The sequence below is a fragment of the Rousettus aegyptiacus genome, unplaced genomic scaffold (assembly GCF_014176215.1).
Source record: "Rousettus aegyptiacus isolate mRouAeg1 unplaced genomic scaffold, mRouAeg1.p scaffold_m13_p_13, whole genome shotgun sequence".
Classification (NCBI taxonomy): domain Eukaryota; kingdom Metazoa; phylum Chordata; class Mammalia; order Chiroptera; family Pteropodidae; genus Rousettus; species Rousettus aegyptiacus.
Genome location: NW_023416288.1, coordinates 73337338 through 73351240, shown reverse-complemented (window position 1 = coordinate 73351240; position 13903 = coordinate 73337338). Strand labels below are relative to the sequence as shown.

The 13903-nt window shown below is 32.9% G+C and overlaps 1 protein-coding gene across 2 annotated transcripts in view; it reads left to right on the top strand.

The window, feature by feature from the left end:
• MDFIC (MyoD family inhibitor domain containing) overlaps nucleotides 1-13903 on the top strand; it is an 87433-nt gene that overhangs the window by 32417 nt on the left and 41113 nt on the right. The window lies entirely within an intron of this gene.

The following is a 13903-nucleotide window of genomic DNA, read 5'->3' as shown; positions in this document are numbered from 1 at the left end:
AGAGAAAGAATAAAAAGAAAACAACAGTATCAAGTATGTTAAGAATTTTCTGGAAGATAGAAAGTAGATGGAAAAATAATAACTGACTTTGTAGTGCTGAGAAGTCAGAACCGAAGTGCCAATGTGACACAATATGGCACTACCCTAAAAAGCTCAAAATTTGGAGGCATGCGGGTTCTTGGAAGCTGGGATGAAAATAGGAGCAGAGAAGAGTGTAGGTTGAAAGTCTAAATATGGAAGACTTAGCACATTGGTTCTCCTCCAGCCCCCAAATTGAGCAGCCTTGTTACCACCACCCCCCACCCCCACCCCAGCCCACTGGGACTCTCACAGAGTGATACTCTGGAGAATTTAAACCAGGGAGGCTCCAGACCCTCAGTGCCTGACATAGAAGAGCACGGGTATGAGTGACATATTGACCAAAGGGCACAGTGAAATCAACTGCCTGAATGTGGAGACATACATAATAGTCACACCCTCTTTTTCTCTTAAACATTGATGATTATGATCCAAATGTCACAGACCAATAGAGAAAAATATTAATTTTCATATTCTGTGTTTACTCATTTTCCAATTTTGAAAAAAAAAATGGAAAAGATTAAATCTTACCTCCTACTAGTTGACATTGTCACTAATAGCAGCCCAGAGCTCCTGACACCTGGCTAAGAGCTCTAAGAGCTGGGGGCTTGGAACCTTGTTAAATTAGTAACTGTTGGCTATAGGTGGACAGAAAAGTACTCAATCACTACAATCACACCTTCAGTATAATCTTGTTCTTGATGAATATTTTTATTTAAGATGTCATACCTTTTATCCTCTTATCCTTCTTTCTCTAGAAAAATAAAATTTTAATAATGATGTCAAACAATATTATCTAGGTTGCTTAGATTCTAAATTATAGGGACCTAATGAAGTATGTGCTTATATTTATTTTTTTTCCAGATTGTCTTCAAGATATTATGTTTTTCTACATGTCGACATTGAATTATGGACCTATTCTCTTGCAATAAAGTTAGGGAAGGTGTCTTAGAGAACAGTGTGTTTAACCTGTGCTTTTTCAGTTGACTTATTGAAGCAAAAAGAGGTAAATCATTTGTCCAAAAATACCCAGGTAGTTAGTGGCAGAAGCAGTGCAATAAGTCTTGAAAATGGTCTTTGATTATCAATGAGAATATGTAATTACCATTTGCAATTTGTAAACCACAGTGGTTTTTGTGTGTGTGTGGGATTTGAAAGACTATATTAATAGAAAATAATTACTAGAAATTAATAGGAATTTTTAAGGGCCCAGGTAGATAAAATTACTGAATTCACTGTCCAATTGCCCATTTTGTTTTCTTCTTAGAGTTTGCCTTTATGATAAAAATTGCTCTTGGTCAGCGTTCCATCCATCCGTGGTTCCAGTATTAGTGTTAAGATTCTCCAGTGGAGTGTGCAAAGCAAGAGATAGGAGAATCTCTGTAGAGGGTATATATATATTTTTTGCAATCACACAAGGTATTATTAAAGAGTGCATGTTGCTCAAATAAACCCTGGGGAGTTGGAAAAAGGGTGAGAGCTACTGGTAGAGGATAGTGTTTTAAATGAAAAATGGAATCTGACTTAGGAAACTGGAATAAAGTATGAAGACAAACACAAATCAGAATCATAGCCTCATTTCTAAAATCTGAGCAGATTCATAAGAATAGCAGCAAGATTCCTCACATCCATTCATTTTACTATTAAAGAATATCAAATTATTCATGTTATTCTTTCTAGACTCAGAACAGTTGCCATGCGATTGCAATATAAATAGATTTGTGCATTTCAGAGAAATGGTTTCCTGGAAAGTAATTAAAGGGTAAAATTTCTATAAATGTTTCTTAATATTTCAAATTGTGGTTATATTTTACACTTATATACAGTTGATGGCCTCTTTATGTAACTTCCTACGAAATCTTTTATTGGGAATGTTTTGATTCACAGTAAGTATTTAAGCCAACTTCTGGTAAGTTTTATGGAGAGTGGTCTTGTGAGTAAATGATTTATTATAATAACGACATATAGGATAAAGAAGTACACTATCTGAAAGAATATTGCCAGGAAGAGTTTATGCAAGCACATTCTGTGATTTTTCTAATATATCTGATAATGTTTATAATTTGAATTGGGCAATGAATATATGATCGTCCAGAGAACTTTGTGATATTCTCTAGCCACACTGGCTTTCCATCAGTTAAAAAAATATGTGCTGAACCAGTCCGCTTCCAGGCTTGGCAGGTGTTGTTAGCCTGGCCTGAAATCCTGTTACTCATTCTCTTTGAAGGCCCCTTTCCCCTCAGGTCTCTGTTGAAATGCTGTGCCTCGCTATCCAAACCAAAATAGTTTCCCTGGTTATTCTCTCTTAAGTAGTACTTTTCCTTTATAGCATTACCATAATTTTAAATTATATATTCTGTTTATCATTTGTTTAGTTCCATGTTTATTCACCTCTATTGTGTCTGATTCATAGTAGATGTTCAATAAATATTTTGTAAAAGAATCCATAGCACATAAAGAAAACATATTTTATATATAATGAACACTTCCACCCCCTCTTTATCTTCAAGTGCTAAGATCTCTTATAGTTTCAGGTTAATTTTTACTAGTTCCAGTTATCATTAATAAGTTTTTGTCTATTTTTGGAAAGCAGAGTGATATTCTTCTAAATATTGATGAAATTAATATGAAGCCTATTGTGATACATAACTCTTATTTTTCAATTCAGTTCAGTTAAGTTACAGATAATTACTGGCCTTATAAATTACACAATGTGTGTGGGATTGTTATTGGGGTTTGGAGAATTAAGATACTTGCTAGAGGTTCAAAAAATCATCTGGATTAAATAAAAGTCATTATCAGGGAGGTGAGGAAAAAGGCAAGTGTCGTTCTGTTTTCCTTGTTTATTTTCTACGTAAGCAATACATACTTATCAAGATTTATTTAAATGATTGAAATTTTAATTTATAGAATGATCATTACTGTTTCTTTCTATCATTCTGTCATTCTTTCATTCATTTTTCTAAGTGACTTGACCACTGTTTGAGGTGCTGGAGCAGATAATCAGAAGTGCTAGGCACTTGGATATATCACTTAAATGCTCATTGAGTGACTATAAAAATGAATGAATGGCATGTTTTTCCTACAGAGGAGCACACAGTAAGGTGGAGAGGGCAGACCTTTAAACAAATTTTGCTCTGAGGGCAGAAAGGAAGGAGCATTGGGGTCAATATGTGACTCAGTACTGACCAATAGGACGTCTTCTGGAGGCTTTCTGGAAAAAAGATTTTTGTATTCTTAAAGATACAGTTGGAAAGAACACCCTCTTTTTTCGAGGCTGTCATCTCTGGATGTGATGTTTTGAGCTATGTTGAAGAGTCCTATAACTCTGAGGGAAAGAGCCTAGTGGGAAAGTTGACAGGCTAAAGATGACAGGGAAAATATAGATCTTGCAAAATTAATAATACTATAGTTGGCATATTCTTATTATATGTGATAATAAATATCTATAAGCTTTGAGAAGGCAAGGTGTTTGTAATATTGTTCACTGTAATATCCCTTATGCATAAAACAGTGGCTGGCACTATAGTATATACTAAGCAAATATTTTATAATAACTTTAGTTTGCAGCCAAAGTACCTTGACAGATTTACTGGGTTTTAATGCAAAATTAGAGGAAGAAATGCTTGTACAAATAGTCTCATTCATGTTAATATTTAAATATGGTTACCTAGTTTGTTAGTCTGTGTTTAGGCATTTCCTGGTGTTTATGTTTAAGTAACATTCCCACGGAGGTTAAAATGGTCTTGATATATTGATGACAACAAGGATCTAAAATTCCTATTTCCCAAATTTTAAAGCAGCCCTACACGGAGACAGGAACAAAGAGGTTTCATCTTAGAAGCCAAGATGAGAATAATGATCAAATGGTGTTATTTTCACTTATTCATTTACATATTGAAAGCTTTCCACTATCATCAAGCTGTAATCTATGATTCACATATTAAAAAATAATTTAAAATACATGTGTATGAATGTATCTTCACAGGTTTAGAAAACTTTATTGCACTTTTTTTTTCGAATATTGTTATTTATGTGGGATAAGCAACTTGTTCACCAGCTCTCCAATAGGTAGGGGTCGGGCATGATAATTAAGACCATTCTAGTCTTAGAGTCAATTCTTAGAACTTTGCTTGGAGTCCTAAATTTTCAAATTATGTCAGAGAAAGCTTCATCTATAATGAGAATTTTTATTAGGATTAAAGCACAAGAGTTTCTTTGTTCCCAGGCCATATCTTAAAGGAATTTATTAAAGAATGAAAAACTATCCTAATAACAAATACTCACCAATGTACTTTGAGGGTTGTGAGATATATTAAAACTGGGGAGTTCATAACAATTCATTTGTCTTTTGATTTACATTGTATAAGCTACTGTAAATACATTTACTTTTTAAATGTTCAGTTAGCAATTCGTAGTTTCCTTTACATAATTTTATATTTTCTAAATGAGATTTCATTTGCATTTTCAATGCTCGCTAACCTCAAAGAGATACCAGTTTTACTTGTATATTAAGTTAGATTTACTTTTATTAGGGAGGGGGAAACCTTTTTATATATAAATTGGTATTGACTTTTCTTCTGCTGTTTTTAAAAAGCTCACTTAACTAGTATTTTTGATGTATTTCCCTACACATACTATGATATCTGTAACTGAAGCTTTAATTCCCTCGTTATAATAGATAATTTTTTGAATCCTTGCTCTAGTTCCACCATCCTCATATTATGCTTTTACAGCAATTCCCTAGACTCATGAAGGTGAAGGATGAAGTTTATAATGGTATTGAATATCAAACTGTTGCTTGATTTATTCAAGAAGGTTGTTATATACTGGGATCAAGTGACAGCTTAAAAGCTAGTATAATTTATCATCATCAGTTAATTTTCACTGGGTGTCCACTGGGTGCTGAACATTACACAAGGCTCTTTGTCAGCAAGTATATGCTTGATAAGGTTGATGGAACTCTAAGAAGATGGAATCTTATCCTTAAGGAGCTCACTATGTAATCAAAGGCAAGTCAGAAAATGCCTAATGTTAAGCTCTGTGTGTAAAATGTGTGTAAGTAAAAGTGGTTTATTTTTTGAAGGGTTGTTGTCAGTAAATTGAGGTCCCACTCTCATTGCCATTTATACTTCCACCAGAAAAAAGGAGGTGATGTTGGATGGACCAAGAGTTAGTGTCTCCTATGGTCCAGTTCTTGGCTAACCAGCACACTTTGTGTGTGTGTGTGTGTGTGTGTGTGTGTGTGTGTGTGTGTGTGTGTATGCATAGATACCTTTTATTCCCATACGCATAATTTCAAAATATTTCTACTGAATGGTATCTAATTTTTCTTCAAATAAAAATGTGTACTCTGCCTCTTCCTAATGAGAAACAAATAGATCAGGTCTAGATGATGCATCTAGAGCTAATATTATATGCTCATTGATTCATAGACTCTGAGTGATGTTTTTTCTTCTCTAAAATGTTTTAGAAATCTTGATCAAATTTGGATGTAGCTCCTCATGATCCTGTAACTTATCTCTTAAAACATATCTGATTGTATAATGGTGAAAGAAATATGAGATAGCTACACTGTAACTTCTCAAGTACAGTACTTATCTAGGGAATATCCATATTCCTTGGTTAAAAATAGTATAGAAAGTACTGTGGCAGAAACTTTTTATTGTGTTTCTTTCCTAATTTTGGCCTGGGTTCTGTGGTCAGTGGATGTCTGATATCCCAGGATTATCTGCTACGATTTCCCTTGTCAGGTGTTCTTTACCACCATCTCTGAGAAGACCTTTAGGAGGATTCTCTTTCAGGGGCTTTAGTAGTTCTTTTTTTTTTTTTTTTTTTTTTAAGCTATTATCACATCTCAACAGCCTATTCCTGATGTAGGTTTCTATATTAGGTCAGAGTTCTTGGTGTCTAGTCTTTTGACTTCTATGCTTCCCTTACCAGAGAGCTCTTATCAAGTGGAGGAGAGCAAATGGCATCCAAATGACGTACTGGATTCTAGGACCTGTATCAGAAAGTAATTCTGTGTCTATCTTACTATGTTTACAAGTGTATTAAGTTGAAACTTAACAGCACCATGTGCTTCTTAATGGAGAGTCTGCTTACATGCTTTGTGGTCTTTGGGTGAATTCTGAAGTTTCATATATTTGGGGTTTGCAGTGTATGTTTTTCATAGCTGTTATCCACCTATTTTCACTGTCAGTGACCTTTTTAAAAACAGCAGAAGAAAAGTCAATACCAATTTATATATAAAGTACTTAAAGTTTGTAGTTGCTGAACTTGGTTAAGTAAAGTATTTCTGACATGTTCTTTAAAAAGATAAGATTTGAGGGGGGAAAAAAGACTTAGATATGTTCTACCTGTTGTGATAGACAATCAAGGGCATTTTAGGTGATTACTTATAAAAACAAAAACTGATAATTATTTTTCATCTTTTCTTAAAACCTTATGATGAAACATTAGCAAGTTCAAAGAACTGTTTAACTCATGGTCTGAAGATTGAAGTATGAGTAATAGCTACCTGGTACTTCTTACCTTGCTATTGTTTTGAGGATTCTGAGGAAAGCATCTTTGTTGAAAGAGAACACAGTAACATTAGGACATTTCAAACTTTTGGTTGCCCAATAATTGATTCTTTAAAAAAACAAAAGTAATGCCTTTTATATCTTAAAAATATATATATATATATATATTTGTCCTGAATATGCCCATTATTACCTATTAGAAAACTCAGGTGTAATTCTTCAAAAGAACATGAAGACATCATTCCTTGTAAGCTTACAGTATTATAAAAATTTTAATATGTAAAATAGGTTTTTGGAAGATGGTTCCTTTGTGCTCTTTTTATTGAATTAATATTTTCTGTCATATAAAAACACTGTTAGGGTATTTATAGCTATAGAACATAGGTACATATATGTTCATTTAGACATACTTATTAGACAATTATAAGTAATTATAAGCAGAGGGCAACTTTGGCAGTTGAGTCAGAAAATAAAGTGATACCATAACAGACAGAAACCCCATCTTCACTATGGGAGGGCTGTATGATCTTTTAATATGTAAATAAAGCTTGCAGACAGCAATCCATAAAGAAATCTGCTAACTCAAACTGACAATATTCTGTTTTCAAATGTATGAGTGGTAGGCTCATATTATCCAGATAAGTTAACTAAAAACTATGGTGCACAATAGCTGGTTAGACCAAACTTGTCCTTCATTTGTGGATAAAAACAAGCATTAGAGTAAAGCTACACTCGGAGGAGATATAATAAAGATTTTTGTTATTCATTGGTTTATCGTCTGGGGACCTTTCAGTAATACATGCAAATCTTTAAAGAGAATGCCAATTGCTTTTCTTAATCTTTATCTTTGATTATACTTTTCTATCAAGTTGTAATTTTTCTTAAAAATGAAAGGTAATGTTTGTATATGTATTTGAAAACTGTTTATCTATAAAAAGGTTTTGGGTTGATTTATAGATAGAAAAACCTGGTACCACAGAATAAAAAATAAAAGCCAAATTGTACACCAGAAAGAAATGGGAAAATTAGGTAGGGGAGGGGAAGGAAAGGGGAAAACAATGGTATGGAACTAGGAAGTTAAACCCCCTCATACTCATGAGGATCTTTCATTTTCTCTTGTTTTGTCAGTTGTGATCCTAATGCCCAGAGAGTTGAAGTAAGTTTCTCAAGTTCACAGAACTGAGAAATACTGACTCTAGAATTCAAACTCTGGTGGGTGTTGTTCGAAGCCTAAACACTTCCCACCATCTGTGATTGCCAGTATTTTATTTGTGGAAAATAGTTGTGCACAAATTGCTTCTGATATAAAAATGACCAACTGGTTCCATTTGTCAGGGACTGTTCTGGTTCTAAAACTGAAAGTTCTACATCTCTGAGTCCTGAGCAAAGCAGGATGGTTGGCTGAGTTCCTCCCAGTCGTGGTAAGGATTGAAATTTGAGTTAGTTACGAAGTTGTCTTCAAATGGCAAAATACAGTGGGATACTCTTTCTCCAAAACTGCATGAAGCATTGTCATTCCTCAGCGATAACCACCTCCTGCATTGTAAAGCTGAGCAGCTACTTTCTGAGATCCACAACAGGCTGGATTTGGCAGTGGTCTTTCCATTGCTACTAAAATATTGTTTCTTTTTTTCTAGTGAAATGTGCTATCTTTTGGGTCATTTGGGCTAGGGTAGTTCAAGTAATTTTATATTGTATTGTATTGTATTGTATTATATTATATTATATTATATTATATTATATTATATTATATATATGTACATATATATGTATACAATTATGCACAGTTTTTAGTAGGCCTTGGTAGAAGCTATGGGTGTTCTATAACAATGGATCTCAGTATTAACCCCATGGCTAAATAAAAGTTTATTTTTTATATAACAGTATGAGGTGATCATTTGCTCAGTGAGAAGCTCTCCTTCCTTCTGCCATGCAGATTTCTTCTGTTTGGTTTCTTGACCATCCGTTAAGATATTCTCTCAGCTGTAGTCAAAGCTGGTTGCTGTCAAGTGGAAGAAAGAAAACATAGAGAGGACATACCCAAGACCTAAGACCCAGGCCCAGAAGTGGCAGAAATAATTTCTGCTCTTATTACTTCAGAGCTAACATGGATACATGGCTCAACCAACTACAAGGAAGGCTGGGAAATGGGTTAGCCAAGCACTCAGAACAATGGGAGAATGGATTTGTAAAAAAGTTAGCAGTCTCTCCCTTCAGGCTCTACTTAAAATGTTTAGTACTTTCTAAATGTTCTTTATCAATCGCAGAAAAAGATGATTCTCCAAAGAATTTTTAAACATTTATCCTCATTTTGAGAAGTACCTCTAACCCTTGTAATCCCATGATCTATTTGGCAGTAATGAAACTGAATTACTGTTGAAATGCTGTTAAATGTGCGATATCATAAGACAATCCTCTCCATCCTGCAAGTTCCCCATCATACAGTCAGAGACTTTGGGCTTTTTGAATTGATCAATGTTTCAGAAAAAGTCACAGTTTCAAAATCTGTTTCAATGTATTAGTATATACATTAAATAAAGATGGAAAATAAAATATAGTGCAAGAATTCAGAAAGTCAAGAAGTAAATAGAAAATTCCAGAAAGCCCTTGGAGGAGAACTAAGGAAATAGAGGTAGAAAATGTTAGGACCTTTCAGATTGTTTACATGTTAGGGTGCAGGGGCCACCTAGGGTCTGCACACCGAGCTGATGAACAGAGTTGTCCATTAGCACATTTATTTTAGTTGATTTTGGCCTAAATTTATAATAATAAAGTAATATAGGTTTATTATATTACTGCATATTGCAGTAACTTAAAAGCTGTATACATAGACGCATATTATATATTTAAATTATAAAACACTTTTGTTTTATATATATAAATTTATATGTATATGTAAATTCTCTACCATTGCCATGCATGCACATTGTGTGTGTGTATGTATATGTGTACATATGTACATGTGTACGTGTACGTGTACATCCATGCATGCGTTTGTTTCATAGTGACCACAGAGTAGCAGAGTTACTGGGCAACCAGTAAAAACTTTGTAACTATTCCTAGGAACAGTAATTTCAGTTTGTACCAAGTTATTTTCTCCCTTCAATATTCTATTTAGCTCATTCTGTTATTGACAATATTAAATCCTAAGTATTTAATTTTGATTTTTTTGTATATACACAACCATCATTTGAAATGACTAAGCGGCATGAGAATTCTTTTATAATTTTATTAAATCTGACTTGTGTAGAGACCAGCAACTGCAGATGATTTGCACATAGTAACAGATTATATGCTATAACAAAATGTTGCTTTATGTTGCTGCTGCAGCAGCCGCAGTTTCAAGTATAGTTATTACTAGACTACAATATCACCCAGGTCTTAAAAAAATTATCAAAAGAAGTCCATTCTATTGACTCATTACTCCCATGTTTATTATTTTTATTGAAAATCACGACACCTAATTCTGTTGGTTTCCTTCCTGATTGAAAACATTTGAACTTAGATAGAAAGCACAGCATTTCTTAAGACATTTGTAACTATTCATTAAAATTACAATCATGCTTCCTTCTATGAGCAATGATTTTTTTTAAAGTTCTTTACACATATGGTAAGCGGTGACCAGTGCTATCTAAGCTTAAAGATGCTGAGTGTTCATATAACTGGTATTTGAAATTTTGATGTGTATTGCATTTGTTACCGAATATCAAGAATACTTTTTTTTTTTTTGCTCTTATAGAGTAAGTTTAAAATGGGGTCTTTTGTAGAAGCACCCATCCTGTTTAGAATGATATAACAGATGCCTGAATGTTCACATATCAAACAAAATGCCAGCTTTCTGTAGAAAAAAGGTGTCAGAAAGTTTCTTTGTACCTTTAACACATGTGATTATGTAGTACAAAATGCAGAGTTTGTAAAATTTCTTGAATATACAGGCAAAAAAATGAATAATTCAAAACAACTTGTAAGTTCTACATTCTATTGTCCCTTTATAACGCAGGCAGAAGATAACAGTGTGCTCCCAATAGAGCTGAATTTGCACAAGTTACACCTCTGAAAATGCCAGATGGTCTATGGTCTACTTTTGAGAGCTGTCACATATGTAAAGATTTGAAAAAAGAAAGACAGCTGAATGAGAGCAGTGGATCATTAAAGGGAGAGTGAGGGTCCCTAGGCATCACTTGTGTTTTAAGGAGCATTGTGTCATTCCCATATTAACGTGCTTTTTTTTTTTTTTTTAAAGCCACACACAACTTTTACACAATAACGAAAAGAAATCTGTTCAAAGCCAGGTAGTTATGGTTAAATCAGTCAAATGTTTTTATTCTTTATTTGAGAATAAAATCATGTTTCCAACTTGGTTTTAGTTGTCTTTTTACTGTAAAATTCAAATCGTATCCATGAAAAATTATCAATTAAGTTAAAATAAATGTCTGTTGAGATAATATATCGAAGGTTTCTTCAGTTTTCATTTGACATATGCTGCATGCATCTGACAAAATCATAAAACTAAGAAAGTTTTAATGTTAAATAAAAAAAAACTGGAGTGAAGAGATGATACTTGGTTACCTGAACATAATATAACTGATAGTAGAAATAATTAGGTAACAGTGAAACAAAAATAAATGTACTATCATTTATCTGCCAACAGAAATAGATATCATTTTGAAGACTGAAATTTAGATAAATCATTAAGGATATGTTTGAATATCACTTTGCCCATCCATAGTAATTTGCAAATAGTCAACTTTGATAATAGAAAAAGGTCAGATCTGTCAGTTTTAGAATTTGATGGCAAGACATAGTTGTCTTTTACTACCTTTACTTTTATTTATTCAGAATGTTTAACTATAACATAGTAGTTTTTAATTTATCTTGTTTTAAAATGATAATTTTAAATTTGTTTTGGATATGGATTATGACAGGACATTTTTGATTGATGAGTCTCCCCAGTATTGGTCAGTGACATTTCAAAGTAATCAAGCTCTTAGATTGCTTAAATTATTCTTTTTAGAGAAAAAGTGGCCCAACACATTCCATTATTTGGTGAGATTGCTGGAAAATGCTCTGAAAAGAACACCAAATTAGGTTTAACTGTCTTCTTTGGCATCCTTTTAAATAAATATGCATAACTAGCTTTATGTTCAATAGCAGTCATTAGGATGTCATTCTAGTTGATACAAGAAGTTTCAGGAGCAGCAAATTAATCTCTAGATCAAATGAGTGCTCACCCATAAGAAATAAATCTCCTTTTGCAGATGCCTTGATTACTGATTTTAGTTATGGGAAGGGTGTATATAGCTTTTAAACAGAGAAGTAACCTTTCTTCTTTTTTTCCTTTTCATCAGAAGTTAGGAGAAAAACAAAATATTTTGATACATTTTACAGCCATTAATTCGTGGTATTCCAAAATATTTAATTTTTAGACAATTATTCTTCTATATTACTAAAGGACTGAAAAACTGTAAGAGGAGTTATATATTAGTTTTATAAATCAGGTGTAAATATTAATAGATTTGGTATGAAAGCATGCTTTTCTGAAGTCAAAAATGAATTTGTCTTTTGAAATATGTACATTCATGAGTAAAATATTTTGATACATTAAGATAGTTTTCTTCAAGAGATATAGGATATGTGAACTAGATCAGAAGTAAACAGTGTGTGCTAAAGGCATACTCAAATGCAAACTTCTTTGACAAAAATATGTATCCTTAAAACACAGGTGATATTTTTTTTTAAGTTGAAGAATTCTTACTATTCAGATTTAATTTACATTTCATAACTGTTCATAATCATAAATGGAAAATAAAACTAATTAAAACAGCAGTTTAAGCTTTTTAAATTCTAGGAAGTTATAAAATAGCAAATTTTGCCCATGGATGGTTTTTGTTGTTGCTCTTGTTTTTAACTGAAATGCTACCTATGATTGATAACTTTGCTTAGGAGCTACATAATCAAGGTAAATGTTGATTTTCATAATCTCATTACTTAATCCATGTAAACAGATAACTTTAAGGGAACAACTAGGACTCTTAGCTGCCCTAGTTGCTCCCTAAAAGTTATCCGTTTACAGAATCCATTTTGGTTAATTTAAATAGAAAATAAATTAATTTCAGGACAGAGACAAGCCCTAGAGATACACAGCCAAGGATCGTGCCTATACATTTAATGGAGCTTTTCTAATGAAAACAATGCTTCCAGGACCAACAAATGCCTTCTTCACTGTCTGGGCTTTGCGGCTCCACCTCCCTGGTGTGGATACCATATTGCGTTGATCACTTCTACATGTAAAGAACACTTCTGCCTAATAGAACTTCTGTCACATACCTGCTTCCTTACTGCAGGGGGTTCTAGGAATGGGACAGAGGAACTTACCAAAAATCTGTTAGGGTGTTCAGATGTGCTGGGCATCACAGATGATGACTAGTTATCCTGCTTGTTTTATGATTCATTATCCAAAGAATCAAATTAGTTTGACCTTCTTTAGTGTCATGCTACTAAAATAGCCTGATATTTTTCTTTTCAGCTAAAAGGTTTTGCTATTCATATATAGTCATTTAATACATTTGGAATTTATTTGTATGAGATATACATGCACTTACATTGCAAACACACATACATTTTAGGAACTTTTTCTGCTATTCCCATTGGTTTATATGTCTATGCCTGCACCAGCACCATACTGCTTTAGTTACTGTCAATTTTTTTTTCTTTTTAAATTTAATTAGTTTATTTTTTAAATTAATTTTTATGGTGACATTGGTTAATTAAATCCAGTAACTTTCAGACATACAATTTAACAATAAGGAATATCTATCTATCTATCTATCTATCTATCTATCTATCTATCACATTGTGTATTCACCTCCTATAATTAGATTTCTTTCTATCACCACATATTTGACTCTCATTTTTTAATAAGATTTTTTATTTAGTAAGTCAAATCTCACAATCCTCTTTTTCTTCCTTAAAATTTCCTTAGTGATTCTTGATTACTCTTCCTTCTGAACTTTTGAATTAGTTTGCCAAGTTCCATAAAAATGCCTGTTGGAATTTTTATGGAAATTATACTGAATAAGTAAATTGAAGAGAATTAATGTATTAGAATTAACCTTTGTACTCTCTACACTTATTAAGGCTTTCTTTTATGACTTTCAATAATGTTTTATAATTTTTGTTATAAAATCTGTGCCTAATTTTCCTAGCTTAATTTCTAGATACTTACAGGTTTGTTCCCCCTCCCTTGGCTTTTTTTTTCTTTTTTTTAAGGGTGTGGTGGGTGAGTTATTGCTGTTATTGTA